This window comes from Manis javanica, chromosome X, assembly GCF_040802235.1.
Source record: "Manis javanica isolate MJ-LG chromosome X, MJ_LKY, whole genome shotgun sequence".
Lineage (NCBI taxonomy): Eukaryota > Metazoa > Chordata > Mammalia > Pholidota > Manidae > Manis > Manis javanica.
The window spans coordinates 93,192,888-93,205,337 of NC_133174.1; the positions used below are offsets into that span (position 1 = coordinate 93,192,888).

Genomic DNA, 12,450 nt, shown 5'->3' on the forward strand with positions numbered 1-12,450 from the left:
TACTGCTGATGGCGCAGGAGTGGGTGGCAGCAAAAGCTGGCATGTAGCAGCAGAAGCTGGCATGTGTCACCTGCTGAGGTTTGGAGTAGCCTGTGGTCTGATTAGCTGATTAGTTTCTGATGACTCTGTGGGAGTGACTGTCATTGATTAGAATCTGTCACTTTGGGCCATGCAGTGTAACTTTTGTAAAATGAACTGACCCACCCTATACAAAGAGAAGTTCAATTTGGCACCTTACACAGGGATTCCAATTATTCTGGGTAAGTGACTGTGGCTCAAAGGGCTTCATTAGAATAGTATATGTAGAAGCCACAGCCACAAATCAAAGAACAAGATCCACCTGCACTTGGGATGAAAAGAACTACTCAACATACCCCAACTTCCTCACACCCCACAGTCACACTCATGAATAACTGCTGGCAGCAGGGGCCTCATCTTCAGGTTATCAAGAAGAGCTCTGTGTGTGTGTTGCCTGCATGCACACACATGTGTGTGTTCAGACAGTTAATACTATAGGAGTGCAAGATCAAGCTAGTACACCTTTTCTAATGTTAAATTTCTAATGCTTGCCATATAAAATTTGCCAATTTAACTGTAACTATATGATGGGTATCATTAATGCAATTTAGCTTTCTGCATAATTCTACATTATGTAGTCACCAACTATATTTTTCCTTACTTCAGCATCATTGTCCCCTTGCAGCAGACATTGAATTTGTTCATGGTAAAGCCAGAAAAAAGAAAGACAGAAGAAAAAAGACAGGAGGGCAAACAGAAAGATAGGCTGAAAGAAAGACAGAAAGAAAAGACAAAGACAGAAAAGAGGAAGGAGAGAGGGAGAGAAAATCCTAAATCATTGGGGATCACTTAGAGAAGCTCCACAGCAAGAGTGCTAAGAGTGGTGATAATCCCCCAACTCTCCTAGTGAGCAAGGTGCTTGCTGGCAGCACAAATATGTGTACCCCGCCAGAGATACTCATGGAACTCAGACATGTCTATTCTGTTTAAGATTGGATTATCAGAGGATGAGCTTCTTGGGAGGGTGTCTCGCAGGTGATGATGACCTGTGTGATGTGACCAGCAGACAGATTCTGGGATGGATGGAAATGAAGCTCAGTCCTACCTGCTGAAAAATAGTCTCTTTGTTTTCTAGGCCATGTAATAAGTGCCCATCTCAAATGCTGTGAGAAGTACTCTGGCCCTGGGGCACTGCTGATGACACATGGAGAAGCTTCTTTGGGAAGGAATTAGGTTACTGCCCTACTAGAATGTAAGATACATGGGGGCACGGACTTCATCTGCTTTGTTCACTGTTGTATCTCCAGGACCTACAACACCTGGCATATGATCTGTACTGAGTCAATATCTACTGAGAGTATACATGAATTAGTAGGGTTGTGGGATCCATTCTGCACAGGCAATATGTATTCATCTTTCCAACTTCTGTGGCTTTTATGATATGCAAGGTTTTACACCTTATGTGGCATAGCTTATCACAATCCCCAAGTGAGTGAAATAAGATATTCATAAGCATGATCACAAGCAAAGACCAATTTGCTTTTGACATGATCCTATCATCCCCAAAAGACAATGCTTCAGAGTTATAAAAACCAAGAGACAAGGAGAGTCTATGCACACTCTGTGGAAACCTTAACGAAACTCTCTCACACATGTAGTGAATTGCTCTTAAGTGGCTGATAGGATAAGTAATGATTCTGAGGGTCCAGCACAGGAGAAATGGTGCATACTTGTACACTAGTCCATGCACCTTCCCTGCCTGGAGCCCCACATCTCTGTCGTCCCCTGGACACTGAACAGAGAGTCTAGCAACAGAGACAGGACTATTGCTCACTAGTGCTATCCTGGTATTGATACCTGGTTTGTTGTTGAGGACTGGGAGGAGCTCAGTAAAGCTTCTCCCAAGTTCAGATAACCCGGGCTTTGTCTTCAAAGCCCATGCCTGTAATATTCCTTAAAAAGAAGGAAGGCTCATCTGTGAAACACTGGACACAAACCACTCTCCAAAAGTCTTAGAGGAGCACTGAACATGTTAAACGAAAAACATCTGCCATTTTGTTCCTTTCTCCAGCTGCATGGAGGACTGTGAAATTCCCATGGCCACTACTACCCGCACACTCTTTGAATGTCTCCTTGAGTCTGAAGGGGAAAGGGCTTCCCTCCTCTGCCAGCAGTGTTCTCTGAGTGCCAGAAGTTGAGCCCCCAGTTTTGAGTAAACTGTCACATCCTTGGAGTTTGAAAATGACCCTTAAAAGAAAAACTCACACACAGCAAAAAGACGCAGCCTTGCAACTTGGAGAGCCAACTGAAACTCCCAAGTCCGTGTCAACAGATTTTTAAAAATACATCTGTCTTTTATTTCACCACCCTTCAACAAAAATCTTCTGAAAAATGGCTAATATTCTGGGAATTTTCCTCAGACTAGGGACACAGCCCGCCTTCTGAGGCACTCCTCAGACTGCTTTCTAATTCCATAAGTGGGATAGGCAATGTAAGGGAGTTGGATCTAGGATGGTATGCTAAATGATTCTCCAACTTTGCTCCCAAAATTAAGCACTAGAAGTCACTGAATTCACCAGCTGACCCTTGAACAACATGAGAGTTAGTGACACCAACCCTCTCACAGTTGAAAATCCATGTATAACTTTGACTGCCCCAAAACTTAACTTCTAATAGCCTGCTGTTGACCATAAGCCTTACCCCTAACACAGTCAATTAACATCAATTTTATATGTTACATGTATATTTATACACGGTGTTCTTAAAATAAGTAAGTTGGAGAAAAGAAAATATCTTTTGAAATTGCCATAAACCTACAAAATTTTTTTCCAATGTACTTATTTAAAAAAAAGTTCACATGTAAGTGGACCCACACAGTTCAAACCTGTGTCGTTCAAAGGTCACCTGTACTGCCCATCCCAACACAAACACGTTGCTTCTCAGAGTGAGGCTTCAGGAAGCCTGCTTGTCAGGAGGGCACACCTGCAATTTTCCCTGCACAGGGCTGAAATGTGACAGCCTCCCTCCTGGAATGAAACATTTATAAAAATGTGCTGAAGCCATTTTTAGCAACTCAGTAGTTTTTTCTTGATGAAACAATATCTTTCATCCTAAAAAACACTTTGTCTATTGTAGCTTCCACACAACCTCAACACAGCAATACAGCCAGTTCTCAGAGCCAATGTGGCAGCCAATTACAACACAGGAAAAGGATGTGATACATTTTGGAAGCAGGAAATTCATATACACCATAGTTTGATAAGAAGAAGAGAAAGGGGTTATGGGGCAAGGCTGGACACCACTTTGTACCCCTCCCTGACCAGAAAATGCCGAGGTCATCTTCAGAGAATGGGGCTTCCTGTTCGCACAGGAAACTTGAATGGGCACCTATCTACTCTGCTGTTTGTCAAGTTCTAGGAAAAGTTTACCCAGTTCTTTGCCTCCCTTCACCCCCTTCTGCTCCCAAAAAGTCTGCTTCCAGCACCCTGGGAAAGCTACATCCCTTCATCATGCCAGCCAGACATTTGGTCATTGCTACAGCCTCTCATCTTCCTTCCCAGTAAGCTGACCCTGCTATGCTCTTAGCACTCAGGGATGCCACGGGAAACACAGGAGGTAAGCCCAATACAATGGATCAGTCCCCAGAGGCCTATGCCTTCCATCAGGCAGGAATTCCAGATGACTGAGTGTAAGGCCAAGGCCACAGGCCTAAGGGGCATGGAATGAAAACTGCTTCCCAATTTCTCCTTATTACCATTACCTCATGCTGGCCCTCTCTCTGCATGTCAGACTTATCATTCTTGTTTAATAGAAAAATATACAGATGCACTGGGCTTGGGGAAACATCTTGGGTGCCCACGATGCACCTTTTAACCAATATTCACTGACTGCCTCTATGGTGCCATGCTCTGGGCTGAGCCCCAGGGGATTTGGTGGATATGTCTCAGCCCTCAGGGAACTGGTGGTGGGAAAGGGGAGGCAAGTAAAATAGCTACTGTAATGAAAGGTGTGAGGGTGACAGGTGCTATGAAGGAGGAAGGCAAGGGTCCTGGAGGAACACATTGGAAGGCAGTCTAACCCAGACCTGAACAGAGCAGAGGCAGTTCAAGAAATCTCCCTTGAGAAAGTGACAGTGAAATTTAGTCCAGAAGGATGATTAAGGGTGGAGGGAACGACACATGAAACCACCTGGAAGCTGGAGAGATGGGCGACTCTAGATGCAGCAGGGAAGGAGCTCAGTGACCAGACCATGCAGCGCCTTGAACTCCAGCCTGAAAGCACTGGGGAACAGTTGAGGCAGGGGAAGTGGCATGATTAAGTTTGTCAGAGGGACAGAGTGAAACAGAGGAGCCAAGTACCTTACCCACTGGCCCCACACACCTACCCTTCGCTCCCTAGCCTGGAGCTCTGTCCAGAGAGGCTCTTAAATGCTTGGTTCCTGCCCATGGAGTGGGCATTGTGATGCTTACAGGAAACAAGGAGGGTGGGTGAGCAGGTCAAAAGATGTTTTGAGGAAAATGGGTGCTTGCATTTTGCACTTATATAGTTATTTGAGGCTTGTAACGTTCCTGCCCCAATTCTAAAAGCCCAGCTTCCCCATTAATATATCCATGCGTGTTCTTTAAAGTTCCTTTCATTTGTGGTTTAAAAATTCCTGCTCTTTGAGGGGGCAGAGCCAAGATGGCGGCTTGAGTAGAGCAGCGGAAATCTCCTCCCAAAACCACATATATTTATGAAAATATAACAAAGACAACTCTTCCTAGAATAGAGACCAGAGGACACAGGACAACATCTAGACCACATACACACCTGTGAGAACCCAGCACCTCACGAAGGGGACAAGATACAAGCCCCAGCCCAGCGGGACCCGAGCGCCCCTCACCACAGCTCCCAGCGGGAGGAGAGGAGTTGGAGCGGGGAGGGAGAGGGAACCCAGGACTGCTAAACACCCAGCCCTAGCCATCTGCACCAGAGCACAGACACAGTGCATGCATGGGGTCCTGGATACTAGGGAAACAGGACAGCACGACCTGTGAGTGGGTCCCTGAGGCTGGCGCCCAGGGACAAAGGAAAGCGAGCAGTTTTTTTTTTTTATTGCGAGTGCTTTGTGGAAGTCTTAAACGGACAGGGACCTCAAAACTGGACGGAAGCGTCCCGGGACACTTAGTCCAGCAGCAGGGAATCTGGGGATCTCTGGGCACTCTAAGCCGCTAGGCAGCAGGGAGCACAGAGGCCCCTCATGGAGATAACTACCCTCCCAGCCGCTCCCCCTCCAACGCTCCCCCTCCACCATATCAGAGCAGCTGCCCGAGGCAAGCCACGCCCACAGAAAAAGCAGAGATAAACTCCATAGCAGCCGGGCAGGAATCAGAAGCCCTGTCTGCGTGCAGCTGCCCAGCACAAGCCACTAGAGGTCACTGTTCTCCCAGGAGAGGAAGGCCACAAACCAACAAGAAGGAAAGTTCTTCTAGCCATCACTAGTGCCAGCTCTGCAAACTATCTCTATCACCATGAAAAGGCAAAATTACAGGCAGACAAAGATCACAGAGTCAACACCTGAGAAGGAGACAGACCTAACCAGTCTTCCTGAAAAAGAATTCAAAATGAAAATCATAAACATGCTGACAGAGATGCAGAGAAATATACAAGAGCTACGGGGTGAAGTCAGGAGGGAGATTACAGATGCTCGGAAAGAGATTACAGAAGTGAAACAAACTCTGGAAGGATTTATGAGCAGAATGGATAAGATGCAAGAGGCCATTGATGGAATAGAAACCAGAGAACAGAAACGCATAGAGGCTGACATAGAGAGAGACAAAAGGATCTCCAGGAATGAAACAATATTAAGAGAACTGTGCGACCAATCCAAAAGGAACAATATCCATATTATAGGGGTACCAGAAGAAGAAGCGAGAGAAAAAGGGATAGAAAGTGTCTTTGAAGAAATAATTGCTGAAAACTTCCTGAAAGCGGGGGAGGAAATAATCGAACAGACCACGGAAATACACAGAACTCACAACAGAAAGGACCCAAGGAGGACAACACTAAGACACATAATAATTAAAATGGCAAACATCAAGGACAAGGAAAGAGTTTTAAAGGCAGCTAGAGAGAAAAAGGTCACCTATGAAGGAAAACCCATCAGGCTATCATCAGACTTCTCAACAGAAACCTTACAGGCCAGAAGAGAATGGCATGATATATTTAATGCAATGAAACAGAAGGGCCTTGAACCAAGGATACTGTATCAAGCATGATTATCATTTAAATATGATGGAGGGAATAAACAATTCCTAGACAAGCAAAAGTTGAGGGAATTTGCCTCCCACAAACCACCTCTACAGGATATTTTAGAGGGACTGTTCTAGACGGGAGCACTCCTAAAACTAAAAACAGATGTCACCAGAGAAAATAAAATCACAGCAAAGAAAGCAGACCAACCAAATACTAACTAAAGGAAAAAAATAAAATCAACTACCCACTAAAAGCAGTTAAAGGAAACAGGAAAGAGCACAGAATAAAACACCCAACATATAAAGAATGGAGGAGGAGGACTAAGAAGGGAGAGAAGAAAAGAATCCCCAGACAGTGTATATAACAGCTCAGTAAGCGAGCTAAGTTAGGCAGTAAGATACTAAAGAGGCTAAAGTTGAACCTTTGGTAACCACGAATCTAAAGCCTGCAATGGCAATAAGTACATATCTTTCAATAGTCACCCTAAATGTAAATGGCTTGAATGCACCAATCAAAAGACACAGAGTAATAGAATGGATAAAAAAGCAAGACCCATCTATATGCTGCTTACAAGAAACTCACCTCAAACCCAAAGACATGCACAGACTAAAAGTCAAGGGATGGAAAAACATATTTCAGGCAAACAACAGAGAGAAGAAAGCAGGGGTTGCAGTACTAATATCAGAAAAAATAGACTTCAAAACAAAGAAAGTAACAAGAGATAAAGAAGGACATTAAATAATGATAAAGGGCTCAGTCCAACAGGAGGATATAATCATTATAAATATATATGCACCCAACACAGGAGAACCAGCATATGTGAAACAAACACTAACAGAACTAAAGGGGGAAATAGACTGCAATGCATTCATTTTAGGAGACTTCAACACGCCACTCACCCGAAAAGGATAGATCCACCAGGCAGAAAATAAGTAAGGACACGGAGGCACTGAACAACACACTAGATCAGATGGACCTAATAGACATCTACAGAACTCTACACCCAAAAGCAACAGGATACACATTCTTCTCAAGTGCACATGGAACATTCTCCAGAATAGACCACATACTAGGCCACAAAAAGGGCCTCAGTAAATTCCAAAAGATTGAAATTCTACCAACCAACTTTTCAGACCACAAAGGTATAAAAGTAGAAATAAATTTTACAAAGAAAACAAAAAGGCTCACAAACACATGGAGGCTTAACAACATGCTCCTAAATAATCAATGGATCAACGAATAAATTAAAATAGAGATCAAGGAATATATGGAAACAAATGACAACAACAACACAAAGCCCCAACTTCTGTGGGACGCAGAGAAAGCAGTCTTAAGAGGAAAGTATTTAGCAATCCAGGCACACTTAAAGAAGGAAGAATAATCCCAAATGAATAGTCTAACATCACAATTATCGAAACTGGAAAAAGAAGAACAAATGAGGCATAAAGTCAGCAGAAGGAGGGACATAATAAAGATCAAAGACAAAAACAATAGAAAAAATCAATGAAACCAAGAGCTGCTTCTTTGAGAAAATAAACAAAATAGATAAGCCTCTAGCCAAACTTATTAAGAGAAAAAGAGAATCAACACAAATCAACAGAATCAGAAATGAGAACGGAAAAATTACGACAGACTCCACAGAAATACAAAGAATTATTAAAGACTACTATGAAAACCTATATGCCAACAAGCTGGAAAACCTAGGAGAAATGGACAACTTCCTAGAAAAATACAACCTTCCAAGACTGACCAAGGAAGAAACACAAAAGTTAAACAAACCAATTATGAGCAAAGAAATTGAAATGGTAATCAAAAAACTACCCAAGAACAAAACCCCCGGGACGGACGGATTTACCTCAGAATTTTATAAGACAAACAGAGAAGACATAATACCCATTCTCCTTAAAGTTTTCCAAAAAATAGAAGAGGAGGGAGTACTCCCAAACTCATTCTATGAAATCAACATCACCCTAAAACCAAAACCAGGTAAAGACCCCACCAAAAAAGAAAATTACAGACCAATATCCCTGATGAACATAGATGCAAAAATACTCAATAAAATATTAGCAAACAGAATTCAACAGTATATCAAAAGGATCATACACCATGACCAAGTGGGATTCATCCCAGGGATGCAAGGATGGTACAACATTTGAAAATCCATCAACATTATCCACCACATCAACAAAAAGAAAGACAAAAACCACATGATCATCTCTATAGATGCTGAAAAAGCATTTGACAAAATTCAACATCCATTCATGATAAAAACTCTCAGCAAAATGGGTATTGAGGGCAAGTACCTCAACATAATAAAGGCCATACATCATAAACCCACAGCCAACATTATACTGAATGGCAAGAAGCTGAAAGCTTTTCCTCTGTGATCGGGAAGAAGACAGGGATGCCCACTCTCTCCACTGTTATTTAACATAGTACTGGAGGTCCTAGCAATGGCAATTAGACAAAACAAAGAAATACAAGGAATCCAGATTGGCAAAGAAGAAGTTCAACTGTCACTATTTGCAGATGACATGATATTGTACATAAAAAACCCTTAAGATTCCACTCCAAAACTACTAGAACTGATATCGGAATACAGCAAAGTTGCAGGATACCAAATTAACACACAGAAATCTGTGGCTTTCCTATACATTAACAATGAACCAATAGAAAGAGAAATCAGGAAAACAACTCCATTCACAATTGCATCAAAAAGAATAAAATACCTAGGAATAAACCTAACCAAAGAAGAGAAAGATCTATACCCTGACAACTACAAATCACTCCGAAGAGAAATTTAAGGGGACACTAACAAATGGAAACTCATCCCATGCTCGTGGCTAGGAAGAATTAATATCATCAAAATGGCCACCCTGCCCAAAGCAATATACAGATTTGATGCAAGCCCTATCAAATTACCAGCAACATTCTTCAATGAACTAGAACAAATAGTTCAAAAATTCATATGGAAACACCAAAGACCCTGAATAGCCAAAGCAATCCTGAGAAAGAAGAACAAAGTAGGGGGGATCTCACTACCCAACTTCAAGCTCTACTACAAAGCCATAGTAATCAAGACAATTTGCTACTGGCACAAGAACAGAGCCACAGACCACTGGAACAGATTAGAGACTCCAGACATTAACCCAAACATATATGGTCAATTAATATTTGATAAAGGAGCCATGGACATACAATGGTGAAATGACAGTCTCTTCAACAGATGGTGCTGGCAAAACTGGACAGCTAAATGTAGGAGAATGAAACTGGACCATTGTCTAACCCCATACACAAAATTAAGCTCAAAAGGGATCAAAGACCTGAATGTAAGTCAGGAAACCATAAAACTCTTAGAAAAAAACATAGGCAAAAACCTCTTAGACATAAACTTCAGTGACCTCTTCTTGAACATATCTCCCCAGGCAAGGAAAACAACAGCAAAAATGAACAAGTGGGACTATATTAAGCTGAAAAGCATCTGTACAGCAAAAGACACCATCAATAGAACAAAAAGGAACCCTACTGTATGGGAGAATATATTTGTAAATGACAGATCCGATAAAGGCTTGACGTCCAAAATATACAAATAGCTCACCCAGCTCAACAAACAAAAAACAAAAAATCCAATTAAAAAATGGGCAGAGGAACTGAACAGACAGTTCTCCAAAAAAGAAATACAGATGGCCAACAGACACATGAAAAGATGCTCCACATCACTAATTATCAGAGAAATGAAAATTAAAACCACAATGAGATATCACCTCACACCAGTAAGGATGGCTACCATCCAAAAGACAAACAACAGCAAATGTTGGCAAGGTTGTGGAGAAAGGGGAACCCTCCTACACTGCTGGTGGGAATGTAAATTAGTTCAACCATTGTGGAAAGCAGTATGGAGGTTCCTCAAAATGTTCAAAATAGACTTACCATTTGACCCAGGAATTCCACTTGTAGGAATTTACCCTAAGAATACAGCACTCAAGTTTGAAATAGACAGATGCACCCCTATGTTTATCACAGCACTATTTACAATAGCGAAGAATTGGAAGCAACCTAAGTGTCCATCAGTAGATGAATGGATAAAGAATATGTGGTACATATACACAGTGGAATATTATTCAGCCATAAGAAGAAAACAAATCCTACCATTTGCAACAACATGGATGGAGCTAGAGGGTATTATGCCCAGTGAAATAAGCCAAGCAGAGAAAAAGAAATACCAAATGATTTCAGTCATCTGTGGAGTATAAGAACAAAGGAAAAACTGAAGGAACAAAAGAGCAGCAGAATCACAGAACCGAAGAATGGACTAACAGGTACCAAAGGGAAAGGGACTGGGGAGGATGGGTGGGTAGGGAGGGATAATGGGGGGAAGGAGAAAGGGGGTATTATGATTAGCATGCATAAAGGGGGGGGTGGGAGAAAGGGGAGGGCTGTCCAACACAGAGAAGACAAGTAGTGATTATACAAAATTTTGCTATGCTGATGGACAGTGACTGTAAGGGGGTTTGTGGGGGGGACCTGGTATAGGGGAGAGCCTAGTAAACATAATGTTCTAGATTAATGTTGTAGATTATGTAGAAATACATGTTGTAGATTAATGATAACAAAAAAAAAAAAGAAAAGGGCAATTACTCCCTGATAGGATAAAACTAACTGCAAATCACCGATTAATGCATGCTTTAAATATCCTTAATTTTGATCATTTAAAGGGTGTCAGATGATCAGCTATGGAAGTACATTTTTCTGATAATATTCCTTTCTCTTAAAAAAAAAAAGCAGTTCCTAGGTGGTTATCTCCAATAAGTTCTTCACAATGGTATAAAGGGCATATCAAAGTGTGGGCAAAGGGTTTGTTTTTGTTTATACTGAGGATCAAAGCCTAATTTGGCTACCCAGAAAATGAATTAAGATGTGATATGAAGAAGAACTTCCAACATCAACATTCTCTGGAAGAGTCATCCCAGAAGATGATCATCAAAAAACTTCAACAAAGATCCTGGTGCTGTTGCAGTTGTAGCTGCATTCATCCCACCGGTTCCTGGACTTGCCATTGGAATGAAGAAGGAGATACCTAAGCTGGACTGTGCATACAGTAAAACAACAAATTTGACTGGATCTATACTGTCAGAATTCAACCAAGAATTAGGAGAAGTGTAAGTTGCAGAGCTCCAAACTCTTGCGACTATTGACTATCTACTGTTAAAAGAACATATGGGATGTGAACAGTTCCCAGGAATGTGTTTTTTTAATTTGTCTGATTTTTCTCAAAATATTCAAATTCAGTTAGACAATATCCATCATATCATTGATAAGTTTTCACAAATGCCTCGGGTGCCTAACTAGTTTTCTCGGTTTCACTGGATATGGCTGGTAATTGTAGGTCTGCTTTGGTTATGTAGCTGTATTCCTATTATGTTAATGTGTGCACGCAATTTAATTAGTAATTTAAAACCTATACACGCTTATGTCACACTACAAGAAGATATGTCAAAGAAATAATCAATCTTCCCATGTTTTCTTCCATCTGCTACTTCTATAGCTTCTCTTCTTCCTTCATAATTACAACCCCTAAGTAGAATTCATGCCTCATATCAAAATTACCTAGTATCATAATTCTTCCAAGTGGTGAAGATACCTCAAGACAAATGCTGGGCATAGAAGCCACAGGGCATAAATCTGCAAAGAAGTAAAAAGCTAACGTTTTCAAACAATATGGCTTCTCTCTCACTTACCAACTTTACATTTCCCTGTATGGCCCCAGAAGATGACTGGTTAGCCAGAGACGGGTAAGATTCCTCAAGGGAGGAACAACCTAAGACAGGCACAGTTGCAGGGGTGCCATCAGGTGAGAAATTGGGGATCAACAGAGGTGAGGCTTAGAACCTCACACCCCCTGTTTTGAGAGAAATCTTCTGCATCTGTGGATGTTTTGTTGCCCTTGTCTAGCTTGGATTAACACATAGTCTACAGGCACACACCTGATCATCTACATTTGCCCTCTTACAGCACTAAACTATGTTTTCTACCTTTATCTTGCAACTACCTGCCACTTCAGCATTTTATTAAAAATAATAATAATAATAATAAGGGAGAAATGTGTGATTCACATATCAATCAAGTATAAAAATCAAACGAATAATCATAATTGACCTGATTGTTTATAGTTCATGATGTGTGATCAAAACCGAAAGT

The 12,450-nt window shown here is 41.6% G+C and overlaps 1 long non-coding RNA gene across 1 annotated transcript in view; it reads right to left on the reverse strand.

Moving 5' to 3' along the window:
- LOC118970557 (uncharacterized) overlaps window positions 1-12,450 on the reverse strand; it is a 40,785-nt gene that overhangs the window by 23,775 nt on the left and 4,560 nt on the right. The window lies entirely within an intron of this gene.